The sequence below is a fragment of the Rutidosis leptorrhynchoides genome, chromosome 4 (assembly GCF_046630445.1).
Source record: "Rutidosis leptorrhynchoides isolate AG116_Rl617_1_P2 chromosome 4, CSIRO_AGI_Rlap_v1, whole genome shotgun sequence".
Taxonomy (NCBI): domain Eukaryota; kingdom Viridiplantae; phylum Streptophyta; class Magnoliopsida; order Asterales; family Asteraceae; genus Rutidosis; species Rutidosis leptorrhynchoides.
Genome location: NC_092336.1, coordinates 463,818,948 through 463,836,137, shown reverse-complemented (window position 1 = coordinate 463,836,137; position 17,190 = coordinate 463,818,948). Strand labels below are relative to the sequence as shown.

Here is a 17,190-nt window from a genome sequence, read left to right as displayed (position 1 = left end):
CAAAACGCTATATTTTTATAAACTATATTTTTGTAAAAATATATTCTTATTTCGTAATAAGTATTTTTAAAATTTTGTCTATAATACGTATTTTTATTTTTAGATTTAAAAATATAAGTTTATTTTAATAAATATTTTTTTTATATATTTTGTGAAATAAAAAGTAATCAATAAATAGAAATTGGGCCGAAGCCTGTTCGAAGCCCAAAATCATTTCTGAAAACTTGCTCCATGCGATCGCATGGTAGGTAACCTAAAAATTCATGCGAACGCAGGACAGGATTTGACAGGTCTGAATCCTCGTCTGATCAAATTAGGGTTATAATTATTATTATTATTAATTAATTAAGAGTAGGGTTTTAATTTAATATAATTAGTTTAAGTTTAGTTTTAATTAATTATAAGTTTTAATTAGTTTTATTAATTATAAAATTAATACTTTTATAAAATAATAATATAAAAATAATATTTTTATAAAAATAAGCAATTTTATCATTTTTTGTATCTTTTTATAAATTGTATATTTTAAACATATAATTCATAATTTGTATTTTTATCATTCGTAACTTAGTATTTTGCCGTAGTTATTTCATATTTCTTGATTTTTAGGCTTTGCCGTAAAATCCATTAAGTGCTTTTTCTTTAGATTAAGATCTAGACGCTTTAGAATTTTACGACGTCTCTTATCGCCTTAGTTTTAAATAGATTTTAGTGCCTAATTAAGTTATTGCCGTTTTGGATATAAGAATTCCTTTTAAGTTTAATACCTTTAGACGCAAGTTTTAATATTTAGTTTTTAGACTTTTAAGTTTCGACGCTTTACTTTCTTGTTATTATTTTTCGATCTTTTTATTTTTCGACGTTTGTTTTTCGATTCTTATTTTTCGACGTGTTTTTTTCCTTTCTCATTTCTACGCTCTAATTTTTAGGACATAGAATTTCCGTTATTTTCTTAGAATTTTGACGAAAAATTATTTTAAGCGGTTAAATTGATAGACATCCAAAATTTTCTGGTTCGTAGTAATAGTTGGATTTGTTAGTGGCGAGTTGTGGGCTTCCAATTTAAAGGGTCCTGGCTACCTGCTGCATCTATTGGCTATTCGAAACGTGGACAAAATCAGAAAAGTCTATTAATTTGATAACTTATATAATTTTTTTATAACTAATAGGATATTCAGTGAATGCACCGATCAAAATGTTCACCACCTTTCATACGTTCACCACCTGTAACTCGATTAAGACATCCAGCCAACATTGTCGCCGTTGATTTTTCTTTAGAATCGTCATCTAGTCGACCAAGTACTCCAATTCAAATTTCCGATAATCCATTTTTTGAACCCGATTTCACTATCGAGAACCCGGAGGAAATTCAAGGACAATTCCAAGATCCTGAACCACTAATTATTCCTTCTGAACCACAAACCATTAAATCAGAATCCTCTAGTGATTCAGATTCAACAAATTCAATCATGGAAAATCCGGAACCTCTAAGTATGGAAGACCGAATGAGAGCCACACGCCAGGCCAAGGTCAGATTATGCGCCAGATTATGAAATCAAAGGACAAATCCTACACATGGTAACTAATTAATCCCAATATAGTGGTACGCCAAAAGAAGATCCAAACGAACATCTTCGAACCTTTAATAGGATCTGTAATCTATTCAAAATCAGAGAAGTTGAGGATGAACAGATCTATCTCATGTTATTTCCCTGGACTTTAAAGGGAGAAGCCAAAGATTGGTTAGAATCGTTACCTGAAGGGGCAATTGACACATGGGATGTCTTAGTTGAAAAATTTCTTAAACGATTCTTTCCGGCAACTAAAGCCGTGAGACTTCAAGGAGAAATTGTTACATTCGCTCAAAAGCCAAATGAAACATTATATGAGGCGTGGACAAGATTCGGAAAGTTGTTGAGAGGATGTCCTCAACAAGGTTTAGACACTTATCAAATAGTGCAAATATTCTACCAAGGATGCGACGTTGCTACACAAAAAGACATCGACACAGCAGCTGGTGGTTCCATTATGAAGAAAACCGCAACTGAAGCTCACAAAATTATTAATAACAAGGCCTCCCACTCACATGAGTGGCATCAAGAAAAAGATATTTTTCGTTCTAAAGCGGCTAGAGCCGATTCTAGCCATGACTTTGATTCCGTTTCCGCAAAAATAGATGCTTTCGAGAGACGAATGGAAAAGATGACTAAAGATATTCATGCAATACGAATCAGTTGTGAGCAATGTGGTGGACCACACTTAATAAAAGATTGTCATATCGAGCAAACGATGGAACAACGTGAGAATGTTTCCTACATGAACCAAAGGTCGGGAAATAATTATCAAAATAATTATCAACCACCAAGGTCAAACTCCAATCGAAATCAAAACATTCTTTACTATCCAAATAGACCCAACAATAACTCGTACAACCAACAAGGTCTGAATAACCAACCAACTCAAAACAACACTTTCAATCAACAAAGACCTGGCTTGTATAAACCACCACAACAAACCTAAGAGAAAAAGCCAAATCTGGAAGAAATGATGGCAAAGCTAATAAAATCTCAAACACAATTTATTACATCTGAAACCCAAACAAATGAGAGGTTTGATCAGTCATTAAGAACTCAACAAGCTTCCATTTTAAATCTAGAAAAACACGTAGGTACTCTTGCTAGCATGATGAGTGAGAGGGAACAAAGAAAGCTACTGAGTAATACTGAAGTAAATCCTCGTAATGAGAATGTTAATATGGTGTCAACAAATTCTGAAAAACCAGCACTAGAAGATGGGAAGGTTTTAGATGTAAGTAACAATGAAGAAGTTACACCACCACCACCACTCGAGTATGTAAAGCCAGTAGTTGCACCCTACAGACCACCCATCCCATTTCCAAGAAAAAGAGTTGAGTATGAGCAAGTGATAGGTAATAAAGTTTGTGATACCTCTGGAAAGAAGAAGAAGAATAAGAAAGTGCAAGAAATAAAAATCGTAAAAATAAACCCGGTAAAGACAGTTCCACCAAAACCTCCACCCAAAGTGGGTGATCCGGGTGAATTTATTGTTCCTTGCCTACTTAGTGATTGTGTCATGTATGATGCACTAGCAGATTTAGGTGCGAGTATAAGTGTTATGCCTCTTTCATTATATAAGAGATTAGGAGTAGGTGAGTTAAGTCCAACAGAAATGAGTGTTCGACTCTTTGATCAAATCATCAGGCACCCAGTTGGAATTGCTGACAACCTACCCGTTCAAGTAGGTAATTTAACCTTTCTAGTCGAATTTATTGTAATTGACATAGAAGAGGACTCAAACATTCCTATAATTTTAGGTCGACCATTCTTAGCATCCACCGGGGCGTTATTGATGTAAGAGAGGGTAGAATGACACTTAGTAATGATGAAAAATCGATCACCTTTGTGAGTCGAAAGTCTAAATCTCCACCAACCAAAACCATTGAACCAACAATAGCTATTGGTAAGAACCATGTTGTTTTACCAACTCCAACGGTAGTGCTTAACAATAATAAAATGTCTAAGTGTGGGGAAGATGAAGTAACACCTAATGATGACTTGATAACAAAGAACCCCGTTGTTGATACGAAATTAAATGATCCCGTTATTAACAGTTCAATGAAGAAACTTATTAAACGGATTCGCGATGCTAGAACTAAGGGGAACTTTAAGTTATGTAACCGGTTAGTATCCAATCTATCGCCTAAAGAAAAGGCGAAACTAGTTGAATTTGTGGATATTACACAGGAATCCGACCAATGGCTTAAAGCAAAAGTCACAGATATGCAAGTTGATTATGGTCCAAAAGAAATTGATGATGAAGTTAATCACAATTTCGACACCACAGCTACCTAAGTGTGGGGAGATTCGAATGTTCTAAAAAGAAAATGCTGTCTAGAGTTAGTTGTTCTGTTCTCGTGTAGTTCCGAGAATGGAATTCGATTGGTCTTTTCCACTAGCAGACACTAAAGAACTACTTTTCTCCCCTCATTCTGAGTTTTTGTTTTGTAGGTTTTGTATGAAATTAATATGCATTTTTAAATTTAAGTTTTGTGTGAATTTAAAAACAAAAAAAATTACTTTAATTCATTAAGTTTAAAAAAAAAAGATTTCTAAAATTCATCATAAGTTGAAGACTAGGTCATGGAACCAAAATTGCTTTACCCGAGGGCGGGGCGAAAAATTTTGTTATCATTATTTTTTTAATTTTATTGATCTAAAGTATACCAAAAAAATTAAAAAAACCCAAAAATCTTTGCTTTTAAAAACAATCGCTTTAACGACAAATTTTAAATTTTGTCGAGGGACAGACTAGGTAAACATACCGAAACTACCTAAAGTAAAAGGAAACAAAATTTTAAAAAAATATTCATTTAAATTGTTTTAATAAATAAAGGTTTTATAACATACATAATATATATATATATATATATATATATATATATATATATATATATATATATATATATATATATATATATATATATATATATATATATATATATATATATATATATATATATATTATGTATGTTTGTTGTTTATCTTATGTACAAAACAGGGTAAAACAGCGCACTTTCAAAAACTAGAATTAAAGTTCAGCAAAAGCTACTAATTTTGACGACAAGACGCAAAATATCAAATGTGATATAAAATAATATGTTTGCAAACTCGGTATTTTTAATCACTTTTCTATGCTAATCACCCTCATGAATTTATAATTATAGTCTGATTTCATGCAAATGAGGGCATTGCATGATCTCAAGTGTGGGGAAGGGTTATAAATTCTCTCGGGTTTACACTTAGTTTAATTGCCAAATTTTGTGAAAATTTAAAAAAATTTCAACTAAATGAATTCAAAATCATGTTTATACATATTTATGAACGATAAAACTAGGTGTTAATGCCGAAATTATTGTTACCTCGGATAGAACATAAATGGAGAAACAACCCAAAATGCTTGAATTCATTTAAAATGGAATAGAAGAGAATAAAAAGGCAAAGAAAAGAATAAATAAAAGCAAAGTGTGGGAAGAATTTACCAAGTTCTTTAAAACACATATCACATATTTGGTACAGATTATTGCAGGTACCTTTGCCTTGGACTAAACTAATCAGTTTTACCCGATTTATTGTAATACCTTTGAAAGAATAGATAGATCTACACGATGAATCATTTCCATCATTAAAAGGAAGTAAAGTCTTCTGAAAAAGACACGCGCTCCTTGATTTAGGTCAAGAAGTTGTTATCCAGACCAGCTGTAGGTTGACGAAATATCTAGAAAAGTCATCTCTAAAATCAGCAGAAAATCCACGGACCTCAGCATCAAACAGGGTCGCCAAGTGGTCAGACTTATCCTAACCATGAGAGGATCTGTCTCGTAAAATGGAGAGGGCGCCGTGCAAATTAGCTTGATAAGACTAATGAATCAGACCCCCAAAAAGGATAATCTCCTTAAAAGATTAAAAATCAGCATTTAAGCCTGATATTACTCAATCCTTGAGATTGACCTTAAAGATTGAGAATTACAAACTCATGGAATTCGATGATATCTAAACTCGAGCTTGAACAAGAAAATATTTTGATCAAAATTAAAATCGATTTATTTTCTGAAAACCTATTTTCAATGCGTTCATTACCATTAAACGTAAAATCCTAAGAATTCACCTGGAATTCATAGGTCACCTGAACCAATTAGGGTGTCAACTGTAAGAATGGTGGTTGCATAGCATAGTCGAAGATAGGACCTTGTGTCAGACCAAAAAATTATAGGGTGATCTTTACTATTGCTCCTACAAAGGATAGTAATTGCATCCAACACGTTGTGGACCATGAACATCTGCATGTCATTAGACATTGCCTTAACAGTTGCTTATTCAACGCTTTCCTTTACAACCGGACGGTAGTTTACCGAAAGGTAATATACGGAGCAAGTATACTGGACGTGTTGCTTTCCTAATACAAGGTTAGCAAGTGGGTGACACAAAACCGCAAGATTTGAACTAAAATTTTGAAATCTGAAACCCACAAAACCCACAAAAAGATTTTGCAAACACCGGTGAAGGGTTATTCCTGAAAACTTGTCTAGGGTAAAAGCTAGAATGAATTTTCAAAAGATCAAATGTTTTCATAAAGATCCAATTTCCTTAAAGGATCTAAATTTTCATAGTCATGTGGGACTGTAAACCACAATGTTACTATCATTGTTTATACTACTGTATCAAAATCACTGATGTATAAAGTGTGAGAATAAAAAAGTGATTCGGGTGAAGTTTGTTTTATTTCAAGTTCTGTATTGCTTGAGGACAAGCAACGTTCAAGTGTGGGAATATTTGATAGTGCTCCAAATGAACATATATTTAGTATCAATATCTTTCCAATATGTAAAGTTTTTAGTTACAATTATTCTATTTTTATGTAATATTTGTTTAAATAAAAAAGTGCGAAGACAAAAGAAGAAAACGACGATTTGAAGATGCAAATGACCAAAAAGCTCAAATGTATAAGATATAATTCAAGTGGTTCAATTTATTGATGAGAAACGTCTACAAATTATAAGAGTACAAGCCGCGGAACGCAAAGTACAAGATATCTACGCGTACGAAAGGACGTTCAAAAATCCGAAACTGAGACATAAACTGGGCGTAAACGTACGAGACAACGGAGCTAAAATTACAAGTCTACTATGCACATGAATATAATATAATATATATATAATTATATAAAATTATATATATTATATTATATTATTAAATAAAACGTCGGCAAACTAGAAAACAAACTGATTGGAGCATGCCAGCCTAGCCATGCGATCGCATGGGAATAACACTGAAAATCCATGCGATCGCATGGGCCTCAGGATCAGTTCACATCTATAAAAGCCAGCGAATTCTGCTCGAATGATACACCTTTTTCAATCTTTCTTTCTCTCTATGTAATATATATTTATAATTATAATTTTAATTATAATTAAGATTAATAATAAATTATGATTTAGTTGGGTTAATGTAAGAAATGTTTTACGGGTTTTAAAGTCGGAACTCTGTCCGTGTAACGCTACGCGATTAATCACCACTGTAAGCTATGTTCTTCTTTTTTAAATTAATGTCTCGTAACTAAGTTATTATTATGCTTATTTGAGCCGAAGTAATCGTGATGTTGGGCTAAATATTAAGATGGGGTTATTAGATTTTGTACCATAATTTGGGTTTGGACAAAAGATCGACACTTGTGAACATTGGACTATGGACTATTAATAGATGGGGGTATTGTCTAATTGAATGACAACTCATTGGAATCTGTCGAACCTATCTTCAAATTAGTTAATCTAATAATTATTAATGATTATCCATGTCCTATTTAGTGACGTTTATACGACATCTTTTACAAATCATTTAATTTAATCAATTGGATTGGGTAATTTATTATTCATTATGGCCAAGTGAATAAATTAATGTATCATGGACTAATTATAACAGGGGTGGATTACATACAAGGGTAATTGGTGTAATTGTTAACAAAGTATTAAAACCTTGGATTATACGCAGTCGATAACCTGGTGTAATCATTAAACAAAGTATTAAAACCTTTTTATATTTCGATTCCCTAATTAGTTGGAATATTTGACTTCGGGTATAAGGTTAATTTGACGAGCATTTTATAATTATGACCGATGGACTATTATGGACAAAAACCAGATAGGTATCAAATAAAACAGGACAAAGGACAATTAACCTGGGTAACAATTAATTAAAATCAAAACGTCAAACATCATGATTACGGAAGTTTAAATAAGCATAATACTTTTATTTCATATTTCATCGTACCTTTATTTACTGTTATTTTAATTACTGTAATTTACTTTATCGCAATTTAAATTCTGTCATTTATATTATCGTCATTTATCTTTACGCTTTATTTAAAATCGACAAACCGGTCATTAAACGGTAAAAAACCCCCTTTTATAATAATATTACTATATATAATTATATATATTTTATATAAATATAGTTGTTAAAAATATAGCGTTAAACTTAGCTAGCTCCCTGTGGAACGAACCGGACTTACTAAAAACTACACTACTCTACGATTAGGTACACTGCCTATAAGTGTTGTAGCAAGGTTTAAGTATATCCCATTCAATAAATAAATAAAAAAACTTGTGTAAATTGTATCGTATTTCGTAATAAAAATAATAGTATTTCGTACTACACCTCGCTTAACATCATCATACATTAGTAACAACTACATCAATATACTTGTAAACGACCCCCAAAAGAAACTTGTCAAACTATTCATTGTTGTTATCCATTTAACTAATGGATTCTCTTTTTCTTCCTCTTCACATCCGACATAAAAAACTTTTTTTCACACATGTTGTACGTCATAACTGCTTCATCGTATGGCTTCAATTTATTCTTACTTTTGAAATTAGTCTACCCACCTGATACAGCAAAGTTTGGTTTTTTCTTTTCTTTTTCTGTTATCAATCGACACTTGAACTCTACTCCTTTATCATTCACTAAAATAACTTTCATCCTAGGTTTTAGGTGCAGCACCATCACAAACTCATTTGGTAGCCGCTATATGAGAAAAATTAAGGATTACAAACTTGGCGATTCTATATGTATAATAGTTTATTGATAAATGAAAAAATTGAATCAACTAACTTACCCATGTTTTTCCACGCTGTACCGTCACTGTAACGCTAATTTCATAATCAGACAAGTCGTCATCAGATGAATCACTATCTTCAAGATTTGCTATGTTACCTATAAAACCTTAATAACTGTCATCAGAATCTGATGACAGTTCAATTACTTCAATACCATAATAACTGTCATCAGAATCTGATGAAAGTTCAATTACTTCAATACTCTCTTGTTTTGTCTGCAACTGCTTATTGTTTGCAACACACTTAGTTGAATTAGATGCCATTGAAAAACAACTTGTTTAGTGGCAATAAAGAATGCATAATGAACACTGGTGTCTATACATAATTAAATAACAACCAGCTGCTTATAAACGATAAACATTTCCCCCAATATGTCAAAAATGAACCCTAAATGAACCCTAAATTAGTTTACGATTAAATCAGTAACAACATTCTTGAACTGAAGTGTAAAAAGTAATAAAATTACCAGATATTATAGGTGATTTTATAAGGTGAATTCACTAGATGTAAGTACATTGAGGAGAAGCAGATGAGAAAATGGAGCAAAATGAAGTGTGTTTGAAACTTGAATTTCAATCTTGGCAAGATACAGACTAAAAGTCATTTTTGTACACATACAGGCATAAAGTGTTAGATACAGATTAAGGTGAAGGTGAATTTACAAGATATCATAGGTGATTTTACAAAGAATATATTGTGTTAGTAAATATAATTAGTTACATAACATCAAGAATATAGATTACATGTTAAATGTATAGATTCAAAATTAATTTTATGGGTTGTGAGCAGGTTGTTTCAATCTGCAACCCAGGTTGGGTTCAATCTGCAACCAGGTTGGGTTCAATCTGCAAGCAGATTGGGTTTAATCTGCAAGCAGGTTGGGTTAATCTGCAAGCAGGTTGGGTCAATCTTCAATCTGCAAGCAGGTTGGGTTCAATCTGCAAGCAGATTGGGTTCAATCTTCAACCAGGTTGGGTTAAATCACAACAATAGTAAAAAAGAATGCATAATGAACATTGGTGTCTATACATAGTTAAATAACAATCAGCTGCTTATAAACGATAAACATTTCCCCCAATATGTCAAAAATGAACCCTAAATGAACCCTAAATTAGTTTACAATTATATCAGTAACAACATTCTTGAACTGAAGTGTAAAAAGTAATAAAATTCCTCTTATGTTTATAATCACTAAATGAACTCTAAAATTAGTTTACAAGCATTATATTAGTAAACCATCACAAAAGAACCCTAAATTTCAAAATGCAAACTTTATACTACAGTTGTGGAAATTTCAAACAGCACTTTGTAAAATCAATAACGACCTTGTAAAATCGAACTTACACTGAATCGAAGATGGACTTTGTAATCAATTGGAATAGTTTACACTGAAATCGATGAAGTTTTTTATGAATGTAAAGTGCTTTGTTCACTGTAAACTAACCTAAATATTTCTCGATAAAAGACACTTACCTGATTTCGTCGTGGAAGCTTGGAAGGCAATGCGTGGAGTTGACAAGCTTTTGGAAGCAAAGAGATATGGTAGGTGAAGGTGTAAATGTGTGGGGGTGAGTAGATATTTTTTGTCAAATATATATAAAAAATTGTGTGAACTTGGGCCGTTTTTGGGTGATTTTGAAACTAAAATTGTGTTCTATGGGCCACAATGTGTAATTGGACTATAAAGGATTATTTAATATGGGCCATGATTTCTGCATGACTGTTATTTAGTTGCTCACAATAACCATAACCATAAACTTAATTTTGAAGCTATACAACTCAAATTAGTTTGTTGATGTTTTGTAACTAATTATATGTTTTTTTTAGGTGAATTCACATTGTAAAATCACCTATGATATCTAGTAAATTCACCTTCACCTTAATCTGTATCTAACACTTCAGTCTGTATGTGTACAAAAATGACTTTTAGTTTATTTCTTGCAAAAATACTAGAATTGCTTAGCGTTGAGCGATTGATTGGTACCTATTAAAATTTTACCTTTATCTTCTAAGTCCAGTACATCTATTAAACATCAATAAATTGTATACAAATTTAAAGAAATTTAAAAAACATTCATTCATAAGACATAATTCAGCCTTGATACTAGGAACGGTTGGATAGCCTGCAAAAAAAATATTAATATTTACAGTCTAGCAAAATTATAGATATACGAAATTAAAAAAATATATAGATAGATCGTAGATCTGCCAAGTTAGTTGTTGCATTTTTTTTTATTGAACCCAATCTGCTTCAAATCTGCATGCAGATTATCCAATCTGCTTGCAGATCAATTAAATCTGCTTACAGAATGACCCAATCTGCTTCCAGAATGACTCAATTTGCTTGCAGGTAATTGATTTTGATTATGTTTATTAAAAATATGTGTAAAAGATTAAGAATCAGATTATATCAATAAAGTAACTTGATAAACATAGGAAACGAATTACATTTTACATATCCTTAGTATTCAAACACTAGGTAATGATAGTAGATTTACTCACTGAAAAAAGTGATGATGAACAAAAAAAATTAAAACACTTCATTATCAGAAAATAAGTAGTTTATTTAAACATACTGAAAAAAGCAGAAAAATGAACCAGACATACATACTTTAGCATGTAATATAAATTGAAAAGCTGGGATGGATTATTTGAAGTACCTTTTAGACATCTGTTTGTTATCCGGTTATGTTTTTACCTTTCTGTTTCTCTAGCAAATCTTTAAACTTGTTTCTCATTGCTTCTTTCCATACTCCCTTCTTCTTCAACAATTTGACCATTTCTTCAGCATTTATATCATTTAATTTTTGATACTCCTGAATAATCGTATAAGATAGTTCTTTCAAATCAGGAAACTTTTTTATCATATACAATTTGTCGACCACGCTTTTTATCAATTGTTTTCTGAACAAAAACGCATCTTCTTTCTTGTATTCTTTTTACAAACCAATACAGTGAAGTACATGCTCCTTACTAAGAGTTTTCACACTTTAAAAGCAGTCAACACCATTTTTATCTTCGTAGCATAAGCCCTCAAAGTCATTAGTCTTAACATACATGTGACGACCCAGAAATTTCCGACCAAATTTAGACTTAATCTTTATATGTTTCCGACACGATAAGCAGAGTCTGTAATGTTAAAATCTTAAAAACTTTGAATTGTGTGTAATATATTTATTTATCTTTCGACTGCTCTCGACGATTCACGAACAATTAATTATAAATAGATATGTGTGTATGTATATATAAATAATAATTCGAAATATAATTTGAAGTATTATATGTTGTTGTTATTAAAAATTAATAAAATAAAAATAGGATATTGTAATAATTAATATTTAAAATATATCTCTATATATAAATAAAGTATATTAAAAATAAATATTCAATGATTGTAATACTCGTTTAATATTCCGATTGATATTAAGCAAGTTAAATTCAAACTTATGTAATTTTAAAATAAACGGTGATTCGAAAATGAGTTTTATAAATTTTAAACTTAATAACAATATATGTAGAACCTGATTGTCAAATTTTAAAACTTTTTATATTTTACTTGGAGGTTGGGAGTGAATAATTAATGTAATTTTTATTTAATAGTTAATGACCAAATTTTATACCATAATGACCTACATAAATAAAGATAACTAATTTAAAATTTTGGGATTTTTCTGAAGACTTTTTATCCGTAACTGTTTAGCAATGGACCACAATATAATATTCATAATTATAAACGTCGGTAATATAATCCAAATAAGTGAGGGCTTTACTGTTTTACTTTTTTATTTTCTTGACTCATCTATCTATCATAAACATATACATATATAGAGACGCACATGGAGTAAGAAACAAACACAAAAACCCACTTGAGTTTGCTGTTTCTTTTCTTTCTCTGTCCCTCCCTCTTTTCTTTCTTCTTCGTTAAATCACCATTCACTATTATTCTTTTTCTTTTTCTAATCAAGTTGAGAAAATCATCACCTACATCATAACAACCAAACACCAAGAAATACCATTTTTTTGTTGTTCCTTTACGTGATCTAACCCACAACTACCATCATATCTGTTTCTGTTTTATATTTTTGTCCGAGCACCACAACCGCCACCATCGTTGTGATTCACTACTACTACTACTAATCGCATGTTTTTGTTTCTGTTTGCTTTTACCAACAATCACCACCCAAGCCATCACCACCACTCAAAAATCATCACCATTCGACACCTCCCACAACTGCAATTCGATTTGGTTGTTGCTATTATAATACGTGGGTTCTGCAACTACTGTCACGGTCATTAAAACCCCCACCAAACCGCTGATACAGCTGCTACAGATGCTACATAAATTATTATTATTAGTTTTTTTCTCGTTCAGCGATGAAAGTAAAGAACAAAGTGTTTAGAGCTTTGTTGATTCGGGTTTTGCAAGGTTTGACGGGTTTAGTGAAGAACATAAAGATAAATGATGATGATGATGATATCATAAAAATAACACTGTATGAAGTACATAAAATAACTCATGTTGATGTAATAATAATAATAATAATAATAATAATAATAATAATAATAATAATAATAATAATAATAATAATAATAATAATAATAATAATAATAATAATAATAATAATAATAATAATAATAATAATAATAATAATGATGATGATAATGATAATTGTGATTTTATGTGAAGTAGATGATGTATGATCATGGATTATGAATATGATCGATGAAGATGATGATGGAGTTAGTGAGGATGATAAATAGCCCCTTACATATTAGATAATTAAATATCCTATTTATCTCACAAAGAATCAGATGGAGCAGTGGTTTGAAGTGTGGGTGTTGAACAGGAGGTTGTGGGTTCGAACCTTGGCTATGTCATATTTGTTACCTTTTTAAGGTAGTCTTATTATTATTATTATTATTATTATTATTATTATTATTATTATTATTATTATTATTATTATTATTATTATTATTATTATTATTATTATTATTATTATTATTTTTATTATTATTATTATTATTATTTTTATTATTATTATTATTATGATTAGTATTATTAATATATCGAATTAAGATTATTTGTACGAAAACATAATTAATACACAAAACTTAACTATATTAATATTTTTAATATATAAAATGAATATATTTAATTAAATAATGAAACATATAAATTATTAAATATAACAATTATATCACTATTAATATATAAATTATTCGATTACAATTATAAGGGTTAATAAATATACTTGATATAGGTTCGTGAATCTGAGGCCAACCCTACACTTATTCAATGTCGTCATATGTATTTTTACTACAAAATACAATATTGTGAGTTTCATTTGCTCCCTTTTTAATTGCTTTCGCAATATATATTTTGGGCTGAGAATACATACAATATTTTATAAATGCTTTACGAAATAGAGACAAGTGATTAAAAATGATATTCTACGGATTGATGTGCTAGGTAAGTTAGTTATATGTTATAAGAGCATGTAAGTGCGAATCATAAAGATAGATCTATCGGGCTTAACACCCCCATCCTGTAGGCTGCACTAGACATAAGAGCTAGTGGGTGGATGTTTAGTACTTCGAGGATTATTTATACACTTGCGAGTGTACGTATCCATCTTTGCGAAGATGTCTTATTATATTATTGTTAAGGTTGGTTACTGAGGCCTCAACATAAGCAGAATGGTTTTATACACTTGTGAGTGTACATATATTTATAAACGAAAATCTTGTGGTCTATTAATATATTGAAATTATTGTTATGATAAACTTATGAACTCACCAACCTTTTGGTTAACACTTGAAAGCATGTTTATTCTCAGGTTTGAAAGAAATCTTCCGCTGTGCATTTGCTCATTCTAAAGATATTATTTGGAGTCCTTCATGGCATATTTCAAAAGACGTTGCATTCGAGTCATTAAGTTCATCAAGATTGATAGGAAGTCATTGATAGTTTGATATATTAGGAAATGGTATGCATGCCTGTTAACTTTAAAGAAAGTTTGTCTTTTAAAAACGAATGCAATGTTTGTAAAATGTATCATATAGAGGTCAAGTACCTCGCGATGTAACCAAATGTAATGTATTCATCCAGATGGATTAGGACGGGTCATTTCAGTTGGTATCAGAGAGGTGGTCTTAGCGAATTAGGTCTTGCATTAGTGTATCTAACTGATAGTTGTTTAGATGCATTAGTGGGTCTGGACTTCGACCGTTTCTGCATGTCAAAAGCTTTGTTTATCATTTCGTGTCAAAAATCATCTACTTATCATCCTTAGGAAATTACCTGCTAATCAATCCTAGTCTAGACACATCTTACTGCATTGATTGCATGAATAGTGTATAGACAAATCCATATCTTAGCGTATCTGTTACTGTAGACTTTATCTGACACGTTTCCTTAATTTCCTCCGTAATCTACGGGATCTTCTGTACTGTATTAGATATTCTATATAATTAGAATATTATCCGATAACCAAAAATCATTTCATATCGAAAATCCTCTAACTGATCATAAGAGATGGATCCTACACCTAGCTTGGATTCCATTAGTTCCGGAAGCAATTTCGAAATGCGTATTAAAGTAGACTCCGAAGTCAATGAACCCGAAGTGTCTCCACCGTTTAGCTATTTTTCTTTCTGGAGGAGATGGGGGTGGGTCCGAAACTTACTCACTCGATGGAGAAATGAAGAGGGCGAGCCCTACCGCGAACCAAACTTACCTCCTAACATCGGAGAAAACGATGTACTCACCGGTGAACCTATGTGCAACACTTTATTCACCCTTCTTGCTAAAGTTTTCCACCTCGAAGGTCGCATTACTGCAATCTCAGAAAATATATAACCACTACTTCCGAATACCAATCGAAGGGGAATATTAGAAGAAGTTAGGGAACTTCGAATTGATAATCAAGATCTATCGAATCAGATGAGTGGATGGATAGAAATGATAGAGGGTAGGATAGAAACCCTGACAAGAATGGTTTGTGATTTACAAGCTATACTTACTACACCAACATCATCACCAACCTCAGCACCAACAACACTTGTAGCACCGACATCAACAGTACCACCATCAGCAGCACCAGTAGCATAACCAGTACCAACAACAACAACATCATCACACGCCTCAAATTCACAGTCTGTACCTCCAGCATAATCATCATACTACATGAGGTTCTACCTCGATTATCTTCGTTCTACATGACATTCTACATCATTTATCTTCGTTCAACATGACAATTATGTAATCTCTAATGTTTTAGAGATTATATATTCTTATTCTAACGGTAAATCAAATGAGTTTAATATCATATTAACTCATTAAATCCATGATTACATCTGAAGAAAATATATATGTATATATATTTTCATAAAGATTGTAATTAAAAATTCTTTTGTACAAACTGTTAATGATGAAAATATTTTAACGGGTAGGTAATACCCGAGGAATATTTAAGATTTCACATTAATAAGTTACACTATATATTCTTCGAATCTGATTCAACGGTCATTTACTATCCTACTTACATCCACAGATATACGTATCCGTTCACCGCAGAATAACCATTTCCATTCAATTTCATATTTGGATTTTGATCTATCAGAATCAAACAAGTGGCATAATGAAGAAAACGTTGGACAAAATAAAATTTGTTAGAAACAAACAAATTAACTATGAGAAATTTTGTTAAGAATCCACGCTAACGAAATCCTAGCTAACTGTTACTAGCTAACTGTTAATTACATATTACATTTTAATTATCGCAATTTATTTATCGCAATTTAATTATCGCAATTTATTTTATCGCAATTTTAATTCTCACAATTTTATTTATCGTCATTTAATTTCTGTTATTTATTTTACGCACTTTATTTATCGTCATTTAAATACTGTTATTTACGCATTTAAATATTGGGACACGTATACAAGGTTTTGACATATCATATCGACGCATCTATATATATTATTTGGAATAACCATAGACACTCTATATGCTGTAATGATCGAGTTCACTATACAGGGTTGAGGTTGATTCTCAAATAATATATATATTTTGAGTTGTGATCGAGTCTGAGACATGTATATAACGGGTCACGACATGTATTAATTAACTCGAATATTATATATTAAACTATATATTAATTATTGGACTATTAACTGTGGACTATCGACTGTGGACTAATAACATTGGACAATTAAAATGAATTAAAATATTGATTATAACATATGAAACTAAACATTTCATCAAGTTTGCCACTTGATTTCATCTTAAATCTCATTGTATCTTGAGAATTATAATCTGCATTCAAACCTTTCATGATCCTTGAAAACACCTCAATCGAGATGATGAACCAACCGCACTTCATCTACGGAAGAAAAGATTGATGCATATTGTTATGCACCTGAAAAACTCATGGAACCTGAGTAAACGTTTAATACGTATCTGTGCTAGCTCATTTGGCGTTGTTATTACCGAAAA

General features: G+C 31.2%; 1 non-coding gene across 1 annotated transcript; it reads right to left on the bottom strand.

Annotated features, from left to right (window-relative positions):
* Positions 1-1,833: 1,833 nt before the first annotated feature.
* On the bottom strand, positions 1,834-1,940 carry LOC139845965 (small nucleolar RNA R71). The gene has a single exon (XR_011758715.1). It is a non-coding gene; the product is annotated as a small nucleolar RNA R71 (small nucleolar RNA).
* Positions 1,941-17,190: the final 15,250 nt, after the last annotated feature.